Consider the following 21119-nt stretch of genomic DNA (forward strand, 5'->3'; position numbering starts at 1 on the left):
ATTAATTCAATGCAGCAAGGACCGGAGCAACAATAAGAGAAGGAGGTGGTTTTGAGTTCTGTGTCAAAATATGGGCTGGCTTCAGTTTTCTTTTAGATGTGCTTAAATTTGATTCTTAGTATGAAGTGAAGTTCAGCATAAAGCTTTTGCAGGCTTTGGATTATTTTTACCTATCTCCAGTTTTGTGGGGTTTTTTTTGCATTTTCTTCTTACAAATTAGGTGATGGAGAGTGGTAAAGCAATAATATCAGCCAGTTCTCTCAGCACCCTTGGGTGCATCTCATCAGGATAAATAACATGTGTGAATCATAGAATCATAGAATCAACCAGGTTGGAAGAGACCTCCAAGCTCATCCAGTCCAACCTAGCACCCAGCCCTAGCCACTCAACCAGACCATGTCACTAAGTGCCTCATCCAGGCTTTGCTTGAACACTTCCAGGGACGGTGACTCCACCACCTTCCCGGACAGTCCATTCCAATGCCAATCACTATCAGTGAAGTACTTCCTAATATCCAGCCTAAATTTGCCCTGGTGCAGCTTGAGGCTGTGTCCTCTTGTTCTGTCACCGCTTGCCTGGGAGAAGGGACCAACCTCCACCTGGCTACAACCTCCTTTCTTCAGGTGTCCCCTGAGCCTCCCCTTCTCCATGCTGAATAATCTCAGCTCCCTCATCCTATTCTTGTAAGGCTGTGCTCCAGCTGCCTCACCAGCCTTGGTGCCATTCTCTGGACATGTTCAAGCAGCTCAACATCTTTCTTAATTGAGAGTCCCAGAACTGGACACGGTACTCAAGGTGTGGCCTAACCAGTGCTAAGTACAGGAGCAGAATGACTTCCCTGGTCCTGCTGCCCATACTATTCCTGATACAGGTCAGGATGACATTCAATTACCATGCAAAAAATGCTACAGTTTCCTTTGAAGAAAACACAAGCACTAATGTTGTTCATTAAAAGACAAAAGATTTATTTTGCAGTGTAACAAAATCAGTAAATAAACCAGGATGATTTTTGTTTCCTTCTGTTAACTTAGGTATTTAGAAGTGTTAAAACGACATCCCCTTGTAATCAGAGCACCTGGGTTCCATTGAAGCCTCCTTCCATCCCAGGTGTCTCCACTTTGCCCTCCCTGCCCACTCCCCTTTTTAATGAGCCCCAGGAAAGGCAGAACTCCCAAGCTGTGCCCAACTGGGCAGAGGGATCCTCCTCCTGTCATCACTGGTGAGTGCACACTGGGTGAATGGGAAGGGGATCAAAGGCCGGGGGGCCTGGTGGCCCCCCGGCTAGGCAGGATAGGTTGATGCTGGCTCTGGTGTTACCTTTGAGTGCTGGCTAAGCCTCTTTACTTAGGCTGACTTCCTCTGGCTTTAACTGCTTCTTTCTGCTCACCTATGATGAGTTGAAGTACTTGGCTGAACTGGAAGCTCATGAGTGAGTAGTATTGTGTTGTCATAGAACTGCTTTGGCTGGAGAAGCCCTCTAAGATCATCAAGCCCAACCTTCAACCCAACACCACCATGGCTATTAAACCATGTCCCAAAATGCCATGGCCACACACTTTAAGTTAAATTACTTTGTGAGAATGCCGCAAATTATGCAGTGGAGGGTGGGTTTAGTAAGACATGAATGTCCTTGTGCTCTAGCCAAGTCCTCTTAGATCACAGGGGCTAGAGGCAGTTAGGCTTACCTCTTAGTAGGGGTGCCAATTATGATGGGTTACTACAGGTCTGACATCAGACACACTAATAGTCCAGTTTTGCTGTAGGTCCTGTTCCCTTCAGAGGAAGCAGTCAGATGCATGAATAAAATCAGTTTTCCTGTGATTATAGGAAAGTCTGGGACAAGGTAGAGGGCTGGTAAGAGAGTGGAAGGGTGTTTGGGAGCCCCTCCTGGGGGTTCTGATATCTGTGAAGGGTGTTGTGTTTTTCTGTATTCATAGAATCAACCAGGTTGGAAGAGACCTCCAAGATCAGCCAGTCCAACCTAGCACCCAGCCCTAGCCACTCAACCAGACCATGGCACTAAGTGCCTCAGCCAGGCTTTGCTTGAACACCTCCAGGGACGGTGCCTCCACCTCCCCAGGCAGCCCATTCCAATGCCAATCACTCTCCCTGTGAAGGACTTCCTCCTAACATCCAGACCTCTCCTGACACAACTTGAGGCTGTGTCCCCTTGTTCTGTTGCTGCTTGCCTGGGAGAAGAGGCCAACTCCCACCTGACTGCAATGTCCCTTCAGGTAGTTGTAGACAGCAACCTTTTAAACTTGTATATTTCTGTATATCTTGTAAATAGCTGCTTGTATTTTGTGCTAAGCTGTAAGTATAAAGCTTCATCTCTTAATTTCCAGCTTGGCTGAGTCTAGTCTGGGTGATTTTTCTTAAGTGGGGGGGGTATGAGTAACTCCCATACTGTCACAATGAAAAACTTCTTTGCAGTGAGGATTTTGGAACACTGGAGCAGGCTGCCTGGAGATGTTGTGGAGTCCTCTTCTCTGGAGGCTTTCAAAGCCCACCTGGATGCATTCCCTTATGGATTACCCCAGGTGGTCTTGCTTTGGCAGGGGGATTGGACTTGCTGATCTCTGGAGGTCCCTTCCAACCTCTACTGTTCATTGGTTCTGTGTATCGATTGGTACATAATGAATGTCTAGTTGGTTGCTTTACACTTAATGATGTTTAGTCCTTGTACACAATGGGCATAATGAAACAGTTTGAGATCAATAGGTACTTCACTATTGTAAAGATACTTTGCTTGCTTTAAGATAATGAATAGAAAACTTTGGAAAGTAAATGGAAATTAATGCTTTGTCCTTATTTGTATAAACCAATAAGGGAAAACCCAAGGAAAAGCCTGTAAGCTTCTTCAGATTTATTGTTTTCCAGAACTTGTCTTAATTTCAGAATCTTTTTTTTTTTGAGCTCTTTGAGGCTGATTATTCTCATCATAAAGTTAATATATGTTAACACCCATCTTTGAGTTGTATTTTCCAGTCTTTGGATTTCAAAAGAAGATACAACTTGATTTTTTTTTCATTCTGTTACCCCTAAAACACACAAAATGTGCTCTTCTCAGCCTTTCTAATGGGAGATTTTGTTAAGCAAGTTTTGTGGATGACTGTTTCATAGCAACTGTACTATGACATGTGAACTTACATGGAACGTGTGTCTTGTAACAGAGTTAATCCTAGAGTCTGTCTTTGGGCAGCCAGGATGCATTTGCCACAAATATCAAGATGAAGCCTGCTTCACTTCTCTGCCAGCTCTGAGGTAAATTCAGAGCTGGTTTAGTGCAGATCTTGGTGTTGTATTCACTTTCTCCTAGGTTTGAATAGACACTTTTAGTTTGTCACTCATGTTTAAGTAAGTAAATTTCTCTTTTATTTAGCCACATGTGCACTATGGCAACCTGACATGGTAACTAACATTAATCTTTCTACCTTTATTCCAGTGCTTTTTCTGCATGCGTTATATGTAACTGTGCTCTGCACTGTTAGCAAAATTATGAGTTAAGGTAGAGTTGATTCACTGATTCCTGAAATGCTGGATTATCAGATGAGCCCCAAAATAATCAATAAGTCATTGATGTCATAGAATCAACCAGGTTGATCCAAGATTGTCCAGTCCAATCTAGCACCCAGCCATATCCAGTCAACCAGACCATGGCACTAAGTGCCTCATCCAGTCTTTTCTTGAATACCTCTAGGAATGGTGACTCCACCACCTCCCTGGGCAGCCCTTTGCAATGGCCAATCACTCTCTCTAAAGAACTTCCTCCTAACATCCATGTCACTCTTTGCTGTGGTCAATATAACTGATTTTTCAAAGAATCTCCTCTTTACTGACCAATGCCATAGCAAGACTTCGTAAAGCCTTTGTTTTCCTCAGAATTCTGAGAGTCCTTTGTTGCCTTCTATGAACTACATAACCACCTGCCTTTGGCAGCAAACTCTACCCACAAAGATAAGACTTGGGTATACTTGTGTGCAGTCTTTGCAGGGATCACACAAGGTTTCAAGGGTACACTGGTTTTGCCCCAGTCTTACTATTCAGAACTAGCAATTCTGACCCTTAGCTGACTGAGTTTTTACTGCACTTTCCTTCTACAAGTATAAGCTGATGGTTCTTTTTAACTATCTGTATATAAAATTCTAACAGGAACTCCTTTTATTATTCTGTTCACCTGCACTCAAGCACAAAACACTTCCTCATCCATCAAGTGCCTCTACATATTTTGGTCTGGTATTCTTGTGTTACTAATGGCTATGTGATCTTATTAAGTTTGTAACAGAATATGTGCTTTGTTTTTTATGAGTCTCTATTCTGCAAATAAATACATACAGTTCCTATAACTTATGGGTCACATACAAATTATTCCCCTGTCCTTGACTTCAACAAACATTGTAAACAGGTTCTACGAAGGTTTGTCACATAAATATTAGTGGCAGAGAAAAATACTTTAAACCAAATGTCTTGAGAATTGAGCCACGAAAGAGAAACAATCTCCATTTTATTTAATAGACTTGTTTGGTTGGTTTTTAAAGCTGCATTCTGTCTTCAAGAATATTCAAATGAATCAAGAGTAGGAGAATAATAATTTTAATTTGCTTTTTTTTTTTTGCTTGGTTATGCAAACAGATTACAGAATGCATAGAGCAGTACCAAATAATTTGGCAAAATACAAACAGCTTTTGCAGAGATTTTTGTGGTGCAATATGTTGCTTGCCCTCTAGGGGGACCCGAAAGGCTCCTTACTGCTAAGGTCAAAGGCACAATTACAGTTACAAAGTAAGCAGAACCATAGCAAAGAACATGAATTACAAAGAGGCTGTCTAGAATATTTACTCACAAGTTAGTATCTCCAGATTTCTGGAGCTGCACTGTAGTCCAGAGTGTACCCAAAACAGTTGGAGGAGTGCTGTTGTTGGTATGATAACTGGCAAAAGCTTGTAGAGTTTCTCAGGGCTCTGACAGAGTGCTGGGGTTTGCATGGTCTTATGATCTGTTTGCAGGCAGATGGTGTCCTTCCAGGGCTCCAGGCTTGGTACTGAGGTTCACAAGTGTGCAGACAATCACAATGCCTTGTGACTTACCAGTAACCTACTCTCTCACCATGCAGGCTATGATGAGGTCCGTGTAAGCTGGTGCTCAGGCTGGGAGTGACTTATTAGCTTTTAATAGCTGTAACTGCTAGTAGCAGTAATGCAACTTGAGTGGGGGCACTTGCCTCTCCTGGTCTTACCCCTTCTGCACAGTGTAGGATGTCATTGCCTGCTGGCAGGGTTGTTCACTCTAAGGCTGCTGTGGGTTTTGGCCAGCTTTTGGCAAAGACTTTTGCCTGCAGTGTGAAGGACACTTCTACTTCTCCTTGGTAAACTGAGGCATGGCAAAGTTTCCAGGGGAACAAACTTGATGCATCAAAGCTTAGTATGGCAGTAAGCCTGGTCTTGAAGCAGCATGGTTAGGTATTAAGTTGCAAGGTCCCCAGGGCAACAGTCATTGTTGAGATGAAAATGAACCCAAACTGAATGAAATGAAGGTTTTTACAAAGGAAGTTTTTATTCTCACGACACTGCCTTTTCCTGGTAACATTTCTAAAGAATAATTAATTTAAAACCAAAATGAGCTGTGTACAAATGATGTATGTAAGCTAATAATCTTTAGTAACAGGCCAGAGAGGGAAATATATGAAAGAATTTATCTCTTTTTTTTATTATTAACTTCTACTCCAATGAGCACATTTCATGTAGTCGTGGGAACAGCAGAGTTATAAAAAAACAGTGATCAAAATTACTGAACTAAGAGACACATTCTCCATCAATACCAATAAAAAATTCAGACCACTCAACATTAGATAACTGAGAAACCCTTCCACTTCGATGATCATAAAAGGTCTTGCAACTGTAGGAATAAATTTGGCTTTTCAAGTCAGCAAACAACGATAAATACATCAGGGCTTACACAAATAAGGTGTAGCAAGATTTAGCTATACGTCCCCCCATCTTTATTCTATGGACTAACAATTAGTTCTAGGACATAATGTGCATGCATGCTGTTATTAATATGTATAAAGTATATATAAATATATATATATAAAGTATATACCAAGATGACTGACCTAGTGGATGAAGGAAGGGTTGTGGATGTTGTTCATATGGACTTCAGTAAATCCTGTGACACTGTTTCCCACAGCATATTCCTGGAGAAACTGGTTGCTTGTAGCTTGGATGGGTGGATGATTCATTAAGTAAAAAACTGGCTGGATGGCCATGCCCAAAGTATGGTGTTGAATGCAGTTAGATCCACTTGGTGGCCACTCACTAGTGGTATTCCCCAGGACTCAATGTTGGAGCAACTTCTCTTTAATGTTTACTTGCAATGACCTAGATGGGGGAATTGAGTACACCTTCAGCAAGTTTGCAGAGGACACTAAATTGGGTGGGAGTGTTGATCTGCTTGAGAGTAGGAAGGCTCTGAGATGAGGTCATTTGTATGAGGTTTAACGAAGCCAGATGCTGGGTCCTGTTGCACGAACCCCACACAATGCTACAAGCTTGGGGCAGAGTGGCTGGAAAGTTGCCTGGCAGAGAAGGACTGTGGGGGCATTGTTTGCCAGCCACCTGAACATAAGCTGTTGACCCTTCAGTGCTGGGTTTTAGGTTGGACTGTATTGTCTTTGAAGTCTCTTCTAAATGGATGTTTTCTGTGATTTTCTGCAATCTCTGTCCCACAAAGGAGTGTAGAAGAGCAATAGAAGACGGAATGGAGTAAAGCTGTTAAAAGAGGAAGAGAGGAAATAGAGGGTTTGTGAATATAGCTCCATTGTGAAATGCCAGATGGCAGGCTGCCCTGACATGATGGATGGATGTCCCAAGAACTGCCATAGGCCTCTTACCCCACAAAGTAAAGATCTATTTCCTTGTCTGAGAAAATAAAAACAAACAACTTTAATAAACTCTAGAATTGCTGAAAACCATAAAGGTGAATGAGTAATGTGAGGCTTGTAGGAAGTTGCTCAGTAGAATCAATCAATCACAGAATCAAACAGGTTGGAAGAGACCTCCAAGATCATCCAGTCCCACCTATCCCCCAGCCCTAGCCAGTCAACCAGACCATGGCACTAAGTGCCTCATCCAGGCTTTTCTTCCAAATTTAGTACTCCTGTGATGCCATCTTTTACCAAAGCTGTCCACTCATGTGCTTCATTTTCTAGATCCTTTTTTTTTCCATGTTGTGATCAAATAAATAGATGTTTTATTTATAAAGCTAGTAAAGTAACACTACAAGTAGTATTTAGCACTACAGACCATAATGGTGACAGAGGCAGACTGCAAATATTAGACTATTAGGAGCAGCTTCTCAGACTTTCCACATTATGAGATTTAATCTCAATCCATTTATAGTATTGGAATCATAGTTGGTTCAAGCCTCAGAAGAAAAAGCATTTTTTCTCTGTTACTGTGCTTCTTTAAGCCAGTTTTTATAGAAACACCTGGAGGCAAACCTCTTGTCATCCTTAGCTTTCAAAGGAGGCTGCAGCTCCAAACAAATGCCCTGCGATCTGTTTTCCACTTACATTAGACCATACTCTTGAGGTTCACTAACAGCATTGATATTAAATTAAACATTATCACTTTTATCACATGTAACACAATAAATTCATTTTTCATCTCTGCAGATCTAAGTGACAGTGCAAATACCCTCCCTTTCAGTGTTGGAGTGATCTCAGTGTGGGATAGTTAAACAGCATGGTGATGCTGAAAACCTGTGCCCTTAGAAGCTCATAAGGCGCTGACAAACTTACTGGGACTGTGGTGGAGCCAAGGTCAGAATGAAAAGACAAAATCCATGCAATAAGAGATGAGTTCCTGGGGCTGTTCCTTTATGTGCAGATTGCAAAGCTTTTTTCTAGGTGTAGCTCTGGGGATTTATATACAGAAGGCTTGTAATTTTCTTTCTTTTCTTTTGCTTCTGCCCGAATCTTTGTGAGCTTCACACTCAAATGAAAACCTTAGCAGTACAGAATGGATTAATATGGGATCAGAAGAAGAAGATTATATTTCTACATCCTCTTACCTCTATTTTTAAAAGGTCTATCCCAATATTACATTGCATGTGTTCAACATGATTCCTTTATGCAGACCCAGATGATATATGTAACTGGCAAAGCAATTTTTAGAGGTAACTGAGATTTATAAAGAGTTCTAAGAGTTACTTAACCTTATAAAGAATATTAACAAGACTTTCCATTAAAACTCTGGAATGATTCAGTATTAAAATGTGTCCTTGTCTAGTGCACACTTTGTATTTGGCTTTTGAGATCCAGTATTACCTGATATTGTATTTATTTTGCCTTTCCTCCTTCAGATGCATTGATGTCCTCTGTCATTCTTGTGTGATAGAAATTCCAGCACAAAATATCACTGACTTTCCATGCTCCATTCATTCTAAGAATAGTGTTTCTGTGATCTGTGAGCAGATCACACGTGGTGATCTGAAAAGTTGTTCTGCTCCTGCTGAAGTCAGTTGAAAAATATCAAATAGGAGTCAAACAGGCTCCTGTACACTCTTTAACCCTTTAACCTAAAATACAAATGGAAAAAAGATTCCAATGTTCTTAATAGGGACTTTCTGAAAATTTAGGCTTCCAGAAAACACGATGAAATGTGGAAACACTTCCAATATTTCTGCATTTTGCAACTTGTGTGAAGATAATAGACATTGAATTCTGTTTTTCACCTGAGACATGCAATAAATTACATAGCAGAAGTGGCTGTGTTGCAGTTTTGTTAGATTACTTTCTGTCTACAAGAAACTTGGCTGAGACCCCTGCCCTTTTTTGCTTGTGCTGCACTGCCAATCCAACCACTGGTATCCAAAAGTGAAAGGCTGCTGCCCTGAAATACAGCCTTGTGTTGGGGGGTGAGCAGAACTGAAGTGAAAAGAGTAGGCTAACTGCACAGACTTAAGTCATTCTGATAAGGAGGCACAGCTGCAGAAAAGTGGCCTTGGGAGGCTGGCAGAGAAGCTGCTCTCTGTAGCAGAGCTGTGCGAGGAGGGCAGGCTGGTCAGCCCTGGGACCAAGCAGTGTTGTGGCTAAGGTGCTGCAAAGGGGGATTAAGGTGGGTAGTTGGTCAGGTCTGCCTCTGTGCGTGTGGACAGCCCATTTCTGCCTATGTAAGCCTGTCAAAAGTACACACCCCTCTACTGAACTCCACTATAGAAGTATCAGGCTTAGCTTCAATAAGTGGATTGACCATTGTGCATCACATCGGTGTAAGCCCAGTGTCTCTCCCTCTCCTGGTTGGCCCAAAAGAGAGGCCAACTCACCAGCCTTGCAATAAGCACCTCATTGTCTGGTGAATTACTAAATTTAAAACCCAAACATACTGTTTCACATTCAATCCTACCAAACCAGAAGATTTAACAAGGTCACATCTTTTCTACAACAATAAGCACACAAAACATAAATGTGGTGGATCCTGGTATGGGTTAGATTTAATTTCTCTTTCTCATTTCTATGTTTTGTGGAAACAGGATAAGTGATTTCTAAAGGAACAAATAAATGATGGCATAGAATCAACCAGGTTGGAAGAGACCTCCAACATCATGCAGTCCAACCTAGCACCCAGCCCTAGCCACTCAACTAGACCATGGCACTAAGTGCCTCATCCAGGCTTTCCTTGAATGCCACCAGGGATGGTAACTCCACCACCTCCCTGGGCAGCCCATTCCAATGCCAATCAGTCTCTCTGCCAACAACTTCCTCCTCACATCCAGCCTATACTTCCCCCAGCACAACTTGAGACTGTGTCCCCTTGTTCTGTTGATGGTTGCCTGGGCGAAGAGACCAAGCCCCTTCAGGTAGTTGTAGACAGCAATGAGGTCTGCCCTGAGCCTCCTCTTCTCCAGGCTGCACACCCCCAGCTCCCTCAGCCTCTCCTCATAGGGTTTGTGTATAAATGTACATCAGGTAGCTAACAGTTGTCATGGTTTAGATGCACATCAGCTAAAGTCAGATTATCATTCTAACTGCAACACAGTCAACCTTAAACTAAGATACATACATTAAGGTTGCACTTAAAAAAAAAAATTAACAATATTTAGTGTTCAGTTTGTTCTCTTTAAGCTGCACATTGCAGAAAAATGTACAGACTACTTTCTGAATATTAATTATAGTTCCTTTAAAGTCTCTTAGGTCATTAAAATATGATTAGCTAAAGTCTTTTCTTAGGTGAAATGAATAATACACAACAAATACAGAGATCCATTTTGAAAGTCTATAATTATTACCATATAGGGATTCAGTTAATGAGAAAAAAAATCCATCTCTGTTGATTCAGTGACATGGGTAAATGGTTCAGTTCCAGAAGATGCAGCACATGACAAACAGAATTTACAACACCCAGGTTAGCCACCTCATACTGAAAGCACTGCAAACTACTAAGAAGCTGAGTACATTACCTAAGCTCTTCTCTTTCCTAATTATTTTGATCAGATTACTTTAAGTTGACCCTATGCTGTGACTTCCTGAAAATAAGTCTTGTTTCCATGACAGTAAGTTTGGTTTATCAGCTTGTAATAAACATTTTCAAAGATGGATTTTTGTTCCAGTTTAGATGTAGGCAAAATTCAGATAAACCTGGGTGTGCATAAAGAAATAGGATCACAGTATCATCAGGGTTGGAAGAGACCTCACAGATCATCAAGTCCAACCCTTTACCACAGAGCTCAAGGCTAGACCATGGCACCAAGTGCCACGTCCAATCCTGCCTTGAACAGCTCCAGGGACGGCGACTCCACCACCTCCCTGGGCAGCCCATTCCAGTGCCCAATGACTCTCTCAGTGAAGAACTTTCTCCTCACCTCGAGCCTAAATTTCCCCTGACATAGCTTGAGGCTGTGTCCTCTTGTTCTGGCTCTGGCCACCTGAGAGAAGAGAGCAACCTCCTCCTGGCTACAACCACCCCTCAGGTAGTTGTAGGATATGCAACATCACACCACTCTTTCCTATGAAGAAAGACTAAGAGAACTGGGACTGTTTAGTCTAGAGAAGAAAAAGCTGAGAGTGTATCTTATTAATGTCTATGCATATCTGAGAGGAGGGTGTTGAGAGGAAGGAGAGGCTCGTTTCAATGGCACCTGGTAATAGGGCAAGGAATCATAGTATCAACCAGGTTGGAAGAGACCTCCAAGATCACCCAGTCCAACCTAGCACCCAGCCCTAGCCAGTCATCTGGACCATGGCACTAAGTGCCTCATCCAGGCTTTTCTTGAACACCTCCAGGGATGGTGCCTCTACCACCTCCCTGGGCAGCCCATTCCAATGCCAATCACTCTCTCTGTGAAGAACTTCCTCCTAACATCCAGCCTGCACTTCCTCTGGCACAACTTGGCTCTTCCAATCTGGTTGATTCTATGATTCTATATGTCTGTTTACAGAGGTTTCAGCAAGGTTTCTGTGGCTAGCAGTCACACAGGTTTAGCAGTCTACCTGCACACATCAATGCCTAACCTGTATCTCAACACTGTATTGCTCATAGAGATAAGCAGCGAAAATAGCCTATTATTTCAAGCAGTTTGATCCTAAATGTCAACACTGAAAGCAGCAATATCACAGAATATTCAAGCAGATGTAGAACTTTCATTATTATAAAAAATACATCTCCATTAATCTATTAAACATTCATATAACTCTATACAATTATACTTTCCATAATCTTTGAAAGAGATTGCAAAAGGGCAAAGTTCTTTGCAAGAAGATTTTAACATGCAAATCAGGCACAGATAAGCTGGAATATGCATAAAACAGACCAAAAAAAGAGAGATGGTTTAGAAAAGAAGATGAATACAAACTGTGCATATTTTAATAACAAAACCTTAATGTATTTCTCTGCACAGAGTGGCTTAAATGTAAAACATGAGCCATGGTCTGGAAGCAAACATTATTAATGTAACTATAAAGGAAGAAGCGAATTAGTGACCAAAAAGGAACAGTGGCCAGTAGGGCAAGGGAGGTTATTCTGCCCCTGTACTCAACACTGGCCAGGCCACACCTTGAGTACTGTGTCCACTTCTGGGCTCCTCAATTCAAGAGAGATGTTGAGGTGCTGGAAGGTGTCCAGAGAAGGGCAACAAAGCTGGTGAGGGGCCTGGAACACAAACCCTATGAGGAGAGGCTGAGGGAGCTGGGGGTGTGCAGCCTGGAGAAGAGGAGGCTCAGGGGTGACCTCATTGCTGTCTACAACTACCTGAAGGGAGGCTGTAGCCAGGTGGGGTTGGTCTCTTCTGCCAGGCAACCAGCAATAGAACAAGGGGACACAGTCTCAAGTTGTGCCAGGGTAGGTCTAGGCTGGATGTGAGGAGGAAGTTGTTGTCAGAGAGAGTGATTGGCATTGGAATGGGCTGCCCAGGGAGGTGGTGTGGTGGAGTCCCCATCCCTGGCAGTGTTTAAGAGGAGGCTGGATGAGACACTTAGTGCCGTGGTTTAGTTAATTAGAAGAGTTAGGTGCTAGGTTGGACTGGATGATCTTGGAGGTCTTTTCCAACCTGGTTAATTCTGTGATTCTGTGAAGAGCAGCTATTCTGCATATTTCTGTAGAATATGCTGCAACATGATGAGCTTGTACAGGAGGTACCAGATGGAAAAAGAGGGCTGCAAAAAATAGTGCAGAGGTGCTTGTTTGGTTTTTTTCACCTGTTTGGTTTGAGTTTTGGTTGGTTCATGTGTTTTTTATCCCTTTTTGTTCTTTGTCTTTCTTTCTGATCAGTGAGGCAAGGAAGATGAAAACAGCCTCAGGGCAAAAGGTGGCAAAATGAGAGAAGCAAAAGAACACTCCTATTTTCCCAATCAAGTCTGAAGCTGAATTCTTCAATATAGGTTCTTTCTAATACAATGAAAGACTTCACCTACCACTCAAAAATCCTGTGGAAAACCTTTTGACAACAATCACCTTAAAAAACTTGCATTTGTTTAATGTAACTTGTGCAACGTGGCTGTTAGTATTAGAAACATCAGTTTGCCTTCTACAACTTTCTTTAGGTCAGGTCAAGCATTGTTGGTGCAAATCATGGCCAGAGGCACGCCACAGACACCAATGTGGTGGAAGTTGTGCTCCCTTTATTGCAGTGATACAGTGACTTTTATGTCATGCTTGGAAGAGGCATACTCAGCTAGCTTAATTAGGATTGGCACACACATGAGGCACAGATAGGCTAAGGCTGGGTGTGAGGTACAGATAGGGTAAAGCTTGAGGAAAACATTTGTGGGTCAGCCTCCTGCGGCCAGCAGATCCTGCCCCCTTGCAGCTGGACATGGGGGTTTGTTTCATTGCCTTAGTTCCTGCCTCCAGGATGGGCTCAAGGACCATCACAGGTTGCTTATGTTTATCAAATCATGTCCTCTGTCAGCAAGAATCCATCCACAAAGCACAACTTCAAATACAGTGGCTGTTATATTAGAGACATCAATTTGCCTTCTACAACTTTCCTCAGGTCAGGTAAAGCACAACTTCAAATAGACTTTATAATTCAGCTCGTTTTTTATAGGTCACTGAAGCATGTGCTTGCTTTTATTTGAAGGCTAAATGTTCTGTTCTGTGCAAGGCACCATCAGATGGATAAAGAAAAGCTTAATTCATGCAAATCTAGGTTTTCATAAAGATCACAGTGAACCTGTTTACTGACTGTGTGAAGGCTAAGCTTTTCTCACTTGTGAACAGCTATGAGCAATCTCATTTCACCATTATTCTTGCCTCTCAGCCACCTCAGTTCTGAAACTTGACATTTGTTGTATATCATCAGCAAGAGGCTGCTCCCATAGTGGTGCTTTCATGGAAAGCTCAGGATACTGGCAAACAAGAGAATGCTATGGACTTCAAGTGCTAAGAAACCACTCTGAATCCAGCCCTGGACACTAGTGATAGGGAGAAAAGAGAAAGGTTCTTAGAAGCAGGACATCCATCATGTGTTTAGCCAGTTAGATCTGCTGGTGAGCAATCAGTACCACACTGCTGTCATGCTAGTTTGGAAATCAAAGTGCTGGCTGGAGTAAAATATCTTGGAATTAGTAGTTTTGATTGTGACATAAGATTCATCCTGTTTCTGCCTGCTGCCTTTGCTTTTTGTTTTGTGGCGTGCTGGTGTTTTCCTCTGGGTTGGCTGTGGGCTTGAGGGGACATTTTATCACTTTCTCCTGCTGCTACTTCTGTGTTTACTGCACTTTTCTGTGAAAAAGCTAAAGTAGTTATGCACTGTGTAATTCCATTAAACTCTTCTTATCTCAATTGACAGGAATTTTGGTTTCTCATCTCTCTTTTGAAGATCACTCCCAGTCATGGGAGCCTTGCTTGTTAGAGCAGGCTATCTTAAACCAAGACAACATCAAATACATTAACCATAGAATCATAGAATCAACCAGGTTGGAAGAGACCTCCAAGCTCATCCGGTCCAACCTAGCACCCAGCCCTAGCCAGTCAACCAGATCATGGCACTAAGTGCCTCAGCCAGGCTTTGCTTGAACAGCCCCAGGGATGGTCAAGAAAGGAAATAAGCTATAAACAGGTGTTTTTTTTTCTGGTACATGGCAAAAGTATTTGATGACAAGCTGATTCTTGTTTAGTCACAGTGGAAGAAGTATAGCTGATTGATTTATGATATAAAAAAGACTGTAGGAAAATTTGGCAGCTATTTCTTTGTGGTAATGGACTGTGATTTTCCCTATATCACAGGTTATGAGGTTAGAGAGAAATGCAGCTCAAAGCCCAGGCAGTGCCCAAATGCCTTATCTGTGTTTTTACTCTTGTTCTTATACATCTCAGCAAGCCTATGAGTGAAGTAGACATCAGCCTTGTTTCCCTTTCACAGCCTGTTCTTCTCACCTAAACGTTCTAGCTAGCTTCAAACTAGCACAACAGTGTACATGTCCCTCTCAGGCCACATATAGGTGGAATATTGTGCCAAGAAGTTATAGTTACAGATAAGCATAGCAAGGAGTAGAATAACTTCTTACAAGTGAACACATTTTCAATATACTTTTAGCATGTTACATATTTTTAATTACAAAGAAGAAATTTTATACAGGTAGTGCAGACCTTAGAGCTACAAACCCCCAAAACTAATTGAGAGGGTGGGGTGGAATATTAAATAAGAACTCAAGAAAACAGATTAATTACTACCTTCTTTCAATTAGCTACATTAAACAGAATAAAGAAGATGTTTGGAATGGAAGTTTGGAAAGCTCTTTTTAATAAGTTGTTTGTAATTATACAAATAAGCAAATGGGAGGTGTGTATAAAGCAGGGGCAATTTTATTAGCATGTAATGGACAAGCCTCAAAGTCCTGAAGGATGTGGGAATGTAACACAAAGCCTTATCCTATTAACCACAGGAATTACAGCTGCTAACACCAAAAAGGGACTGTAAGATTAATCCTGACTGCCCTTCTGCAAAGGATCAAAGAATGCAATCCCCACATTTTTGCATTTACTATCTAGTCTCTAAACACTACTTTTCCAAGACCTGTCATAAAAAGTGACTTTTTATTTTTAGTTTTTACATTTGTATGCTTTTGTTTAGTCAGAGAATATGATTTGCCCATAACACACACAGGTGATTCCAGTTCAGAATTCTGAATTTAGCCTTTCAGCCATATAACCTGCACAGCATGTCATTTGGAGGAGGAAAACCCCAAATAATCACAGAATCATAGAACCAACCAGGTTGGAAGAGACCTCCAAGATCATCCAGTCCAACCTAGCACCCAGCCCTATCCAATCAACCAGACCATGGCACTAAGTGCCACAGCCAATCTTTTCTTGAAGACCCCCAGGGATGGTGCCTCCACCACCTCCCTGGGCAGCCCATTCCAATGCCAATCACTCTCTCTGTGAAGAACTTCTTCCTAACATCCAGCCTATACCTACCCTGGCACAACTTGAGACTGTGTCCCCTTGCTCTATTGCTGGTTGCCTGGGGGAAGAGACCAACCCCCACCTGGCAATGAGGTCTGCCCTGAGCCTCCCCTTCTCCAGGCTGCACACCCCCAGCTCCCTCAGCCTCTCCTCATAGGATTTGTGCTCCAGGCCCCTCACCAGCCTTGTTGCCCTTCTCTGGACATGTTCCAGCACCTCAACATCTCTCTTGAGTTGAGGGGCCCAGAACTGGACACAGTGCTCAAGCTGTGGCCTGGCCACTGCTGAGCACAGGGGTAGAATAACCTCCCTTGACCTACTGGCCACACTGTTCCTGATGCAGGCCAGGATGCCATTGGCTCTCTTGGCCACCTGGGCACACTGCTGCCTCATCTTCAGCCTACTATCTACCAGTACCGCCAGGTCCCTTTCTTCCTGGCTGCTTTCCAGCCACTCTGTCCCCAGCCTGTAGTGCTGCTTGGGGTTGTTGTGGCCAAAGTGCAGAACCCTGCACTTGACTTTGTTCAGTCTCACCCCACTGGCCTCTGCCCACCTATCCAGCCTGGCCAGGTCCCTCTGCAGGGCCTCTCATACCCTCCAACATCTCCACACCTGCTCCTAGCTTGGTGTCATTTGCAAACTTAGTGATGCTGGACTCAATCCCTTCATCCAGATCATCAATAAAGATGTTGAACAGGACTGGGCTGAGCACTGTTCCTTGGGGGACACCACTGGTGGCAGCTACCAACTGGATGTGGCACCATTCACCACCACTCTCTGGGCTTGCCTTCCAGCCAGTTCTTGACCCATATCAGAGTGCATCTGTCCAAGCCACATATCCTCTCTTTACTTATTAAACTAATAATATCTTGACTGATGAATATTTTGTGTTGCTTTTTCATGTCTCTTCCCCATCCTGTAGCACAAGAGTAAGTGGCTCAGCAGTTGCTGAAGATGGCTAGATCAGCAAGTAGAGTGGAGAAAGAAATTAAGTGAGATAATAGGGAGAGAGAAGTTCAAAATGCAGCAAGAAAGTGAAGAGCCATGAAGCAGAGGTGGTTAGAACAGTGAAAAGGGGGAAAAGTTGTGTGAAACATGATAAAATGGAAGCAGAACAATGAGTAGCACAAAACAGCAAGCTATGGGGCTAGCAGTATGAGAAGCAGCAAAATCACAGCCAGGTGAGATCAATATAACAATTCAACTCAAATGCAGCCTCACTCCCCACCAAGACTTCAAAAACCTTGAACAGTGAGTGCCAATTATCACAGGAGAGAAAAAGCAACTCGCTGACCTAGCAGTTGTTTTTTTCCTGAGGAAAGGCACAGTAAAATATTATGGTTAAGAATTCAGTACCATTGCAGTATTTAGTGTTCAGATTTCTGTTCCCATTTAACAAAAATGTGTTGGTTAGCTGTTGAATTTACATTTCACAGCTGCTTGATAGCCTTCACTACAGGGTGTATTTCTCACTGCAATTTACATCCTGCATAAATCTCTGTATTAAAAATACATATGACTCACAGTCCTATATGGGACAGACTCATACCTCTAACTGAGACAACGTTGTGTAGCTCTTCAGTGATGAAGACCAGATATTGCAGTAGTTGCCAAAGACCAGATATTACAGTAGTTGCCAAAGACCAGATATTGCAGTAGTTGCCAAAGACCAGATATTACAGTAGTTGCCAAAGACCAGATACTACAGTAGTTGCCAATTTGAAGGTGTTTCAGTGACTGATCACCACCTCTTCCACCACACAAAAGTGACCTTTCTACAGAAGTGGAGTGAAGAGGAGGGGAATGAAGCTAGTGAAGGAAAATAAATCTTATGAATAGTGACTGAGGGAGCTGGGGCTATTTCATTTGGAGAAGAGGAGGCTGAGGGGAGACCTCATTGCTGTCTACAGCTACCTGAAAAGCCATTGTGGAGAGGCTGCCGCTGGTCTCTTCTCACAGGTATGTAGTGGTAGGACAAGAAGGAATGGCCTCAAGCTGTGACTGGGTAGGTTTAGACTGGACATAGGAAATATTTTTTCTCAGAAAGAGAGGTCAGGCATTGGAATGGGCTGCCCAGGGAAGTGGTTGAGTCCTCAGCCCTGCATGTATTTAAAAGTCATTTGGATGTGATGCTCCAGGATACGATTTAAGGGTGAACTTTATAGAGTAGGGAAAACAGTTGGACTTGATGATCCTGGGGGGGTCTTTTCCAACCAGAATGTTTCTGTGATTCTGTGAATTACCTCTCTGTTAACTGGCATGTTGCAGAGTTGCAGTAGTCAGTTACAAATAAATAAGCATAGTTCACATTATGACAAGTTAAATGTCGTGCTACTTTACACCAATGAGATAACCACCTAATACAAACTGTATCTTCTAAGCTATAAAGAATACTGTACCAAGTACACTGTTCCTTTGGTATACCAAGTATAGTGTACCAAAGGAATCACTGCCATTCTTAGTGTAAGATAGCACAACAAAAGCTGCTGTGATAATTTTATCCCAAGTTTGCTGCAACGCACCCAAACTCTGAGGATTTGACTTTGTAACATCCAAGTACTGGAATGGGCTGCCCAGGGAGGTGGTGGAGTCACCATCCCTGGGGCAGTTCAAGGCAAGATTGGACGTGGCACTTGGTGCCATGGTCTAGCCTTGAGCTCTGTGGTAAAGAGTTGGACTTGATGATCTGTGAGGTCTCTTCCAACCTTGGTGATACTGTGATACTGTGATACTGCATGCAATATACTTATTCAGGTAGATGACTAGAGAAGGCCATGCTATCTGAAATGACTGTCACACCAAACAGGCAACAAAAGCACTCGTTCACAATATAAGCTTGAAAAGAATATTAGTATGAAAGACCAAAGTCTCGTTTTTGTGGCCAGGAAGAATGGACATCAGCCAGAATTTGGTAACAGTCTTAGGAACCAACAAGGGGTTGGAGATCATCAAAAAAAGAGAAAGCACTGTGTATTTCACTTGATCACAAAATCATTCAGCCCAAGGTCTGTTTACAACATAGGCAAAAAAAGGGCAAAGCTAGATAGGCTATGCCTATGTAATTGCCCCAGCAATCTGAAGCCCAAGGCAATTGCCTGCTTTGTTTCTGTCAGCCTTGGAATCTGACAGTTATATAAAAGAGAAAATATCTTTCAATATGTTCAGCAAAGGTTTTGTAGCCAACCTACATCTGTGAAGTTTATATGACATCTAGATGGAAAAGCCTATTTAGAATGCTGATTGTAATACTGTCATATGCATTAATCTCTGTTGAATTTGTATTAGCATGGATGAATTAAAGAAACTTGACTTTATTAACTGCTTGAAAGGTCAAAAGGGAACAAAAACATTCCCTGTAAATAAATCAAGATACTAACAGCAGGGAGAAGGGGATAATTCAGCTAAATAAAGAGGTTGCCAGAGGAACAAGGTCTGCATAAATGAAGGTGGTGACTTCACTAGAAGAAAGCTCCCAATCATCGATGGTGTAAGGGGCTGAAACAGCTTCTCAATAGGTGCAGTAGGACACAAGCTAACTAATGCTGACAAATGTGGTCATTTATTGACTTATATGGCATGTTTCTTTATGCAGTGTGCATAGGCCTGACCTGCCAAATGCACGTCTTGTTCTCTCATTAGATCAAATCTTTCTCTGGGACTGCCCACTTTGTTTCTTGTGCAGCATACTGGTTTTGGCTGGGATAGAGAGAATTTTTTTGGTAGCATCTATTATAGTGGTATGCTTTGGATTTGTGGCCAAAACTGTTTTGAGAAGATAAGGAGCGTTTAGTCATTGCTGAGCAGTATTTATGCAGCATGAAAGCCTCTTCTAGTTTTCACACTGGTCCACCAAGCAAGTAGGCTGGAGGCACACAAGAAGTTGGGAGGCAAGACAGCTGGGACTGCTGACCCCAAATGATCAATGGATATCCTGTATCATATGGAAACTCTGCTCAGCAATAGAAGCTGGGGAAAGAAGGAAGAAAGCAAGGATGCTCAAAAGTGACAGTGCTTGTCTTCTCAGCTGCACACATGATGGAGCCCTGCTTTCCTGGCTGTGGCTAACCACCTGCCTGCCTATGGGAAGGGGTGAATTAATTCCTTGTTTTCCTCTGCTTCCATGCACAGCTTTTGCTTTCCCTACTAAAATGTTTTTATCGATCCACTTTACGTTTCCAATTCTCTCCCCATCCCACTGGATAGGAAGTGATCAAGTGGCTATGAGATGCTCAGCTTGCCTGCTAAAAGAAATAGAGAAAACTTAGAGAACCAGATTTACAACAATGTCTCACTGGCTCTCCACTGCACAAGTTCTCATTCTATTCACTTATAAAGCTCCTTTTATTTGTTGTGTAGAACGATGGCCTAATTTACTTGCACCATCAAGGAAACTACCACAAAGCCAAAGGGAGTTCAGCAGAATAGCTTCATTGCTCAAGGGGAAAAAAGTATTGCTTCATTGATATTACAAAATCCAAACATAAAGTTACAGCCTTGGCTACCCACTTGCAGTGTTTTAATCTCTATTTCTTCTGAAAAAGAAGAAAAAAATCTGGAAAATGGTTCTCTCTATCTTATTACATTAACTTGGTATTAATTATTGTGAATAACCATGCAGGAATGTTTGGCATTTAATGTTTGCTGCTTGGGAAAAGATTCTTATCTGCAAAATAAGTTTTAGGCTTATCTGACAAGGCATCATTCTTGCATATTGCTATCTGCAGATGATGGGAGGCAAGGTGAAAAAAGCTGGTATCAGGGACCTGGGGGTACTGATAGATAGTAGGCTGAAGATGAGCCAGCAGTGTGCCCAGGTGGCCAAGAGAGCCAATGGCATCCTGGCCTGCATCAGGAACAGTGTGGCCAGTAGGACAAGGGAGGTTATTCTGCCCCTGTACTCAGCACTGGTCAGGCCACACCTTGAGCACTGTGTCCAGTTCTGGGCTCCTCAATTCAAGAGAGATGTTGAGGTGCTGGAAGGTGTCCAGAGAAGAGAAACAAGGCTGGTGAGGGGCCTGGAACACAAACCCTATGAGGAGAGGCTGAGGGAGCTGGGGGTGTGCAGCCTGCAGAAGAGGAGGCTCAGGGGGGACCTCATTGCTGTCTACAACTACCTGAAGGGAGGCTGTAGCCAGGTGGGGCTGGTCTCTTCTCCCAGGCAACCAGCAACAGAACAAGAGGACACAGTCTCAAGTTGTGCCTGGGTAGGTTTAG

General features: G+C 42.7%; 1 long non-coding RNA gene across 1 annotated transcript; it reads left to right on the forward strand.

The window, feature by feature from the left end:
• Nucleotides 1–1346: 1346 nt before the first annotated feature.
• LOC135184725 (uncharacterized) lies at nt 1347–9191 on the forward strand. Its single transcript, XR_010306141.1, has 3 exons — nt 1347–1429; nt 3174–3264; nt 7673–9191. It is a non-coding gene; the product is annotated as an uncharacterized LOC135184725 (long non-coding RNA).
• Nucleotides 9192–21119: the final 11928 nt, after the last annotated feature.

This window comes from Pogoniulus pusillus, chromosome 21, assembly GCF_015220805.1.
Source record: "Pogoniulus pusillus isolate bPogPus1 chromosome 21, bPogPus1.pri, whole genome shotgun sequence".
Lineage (NCBI taxonomy): Eukaryota > Metazoa > Chordata > Aves > Piciformes > Lybiidae > Pogoniulus > Pogoniulus pusillus.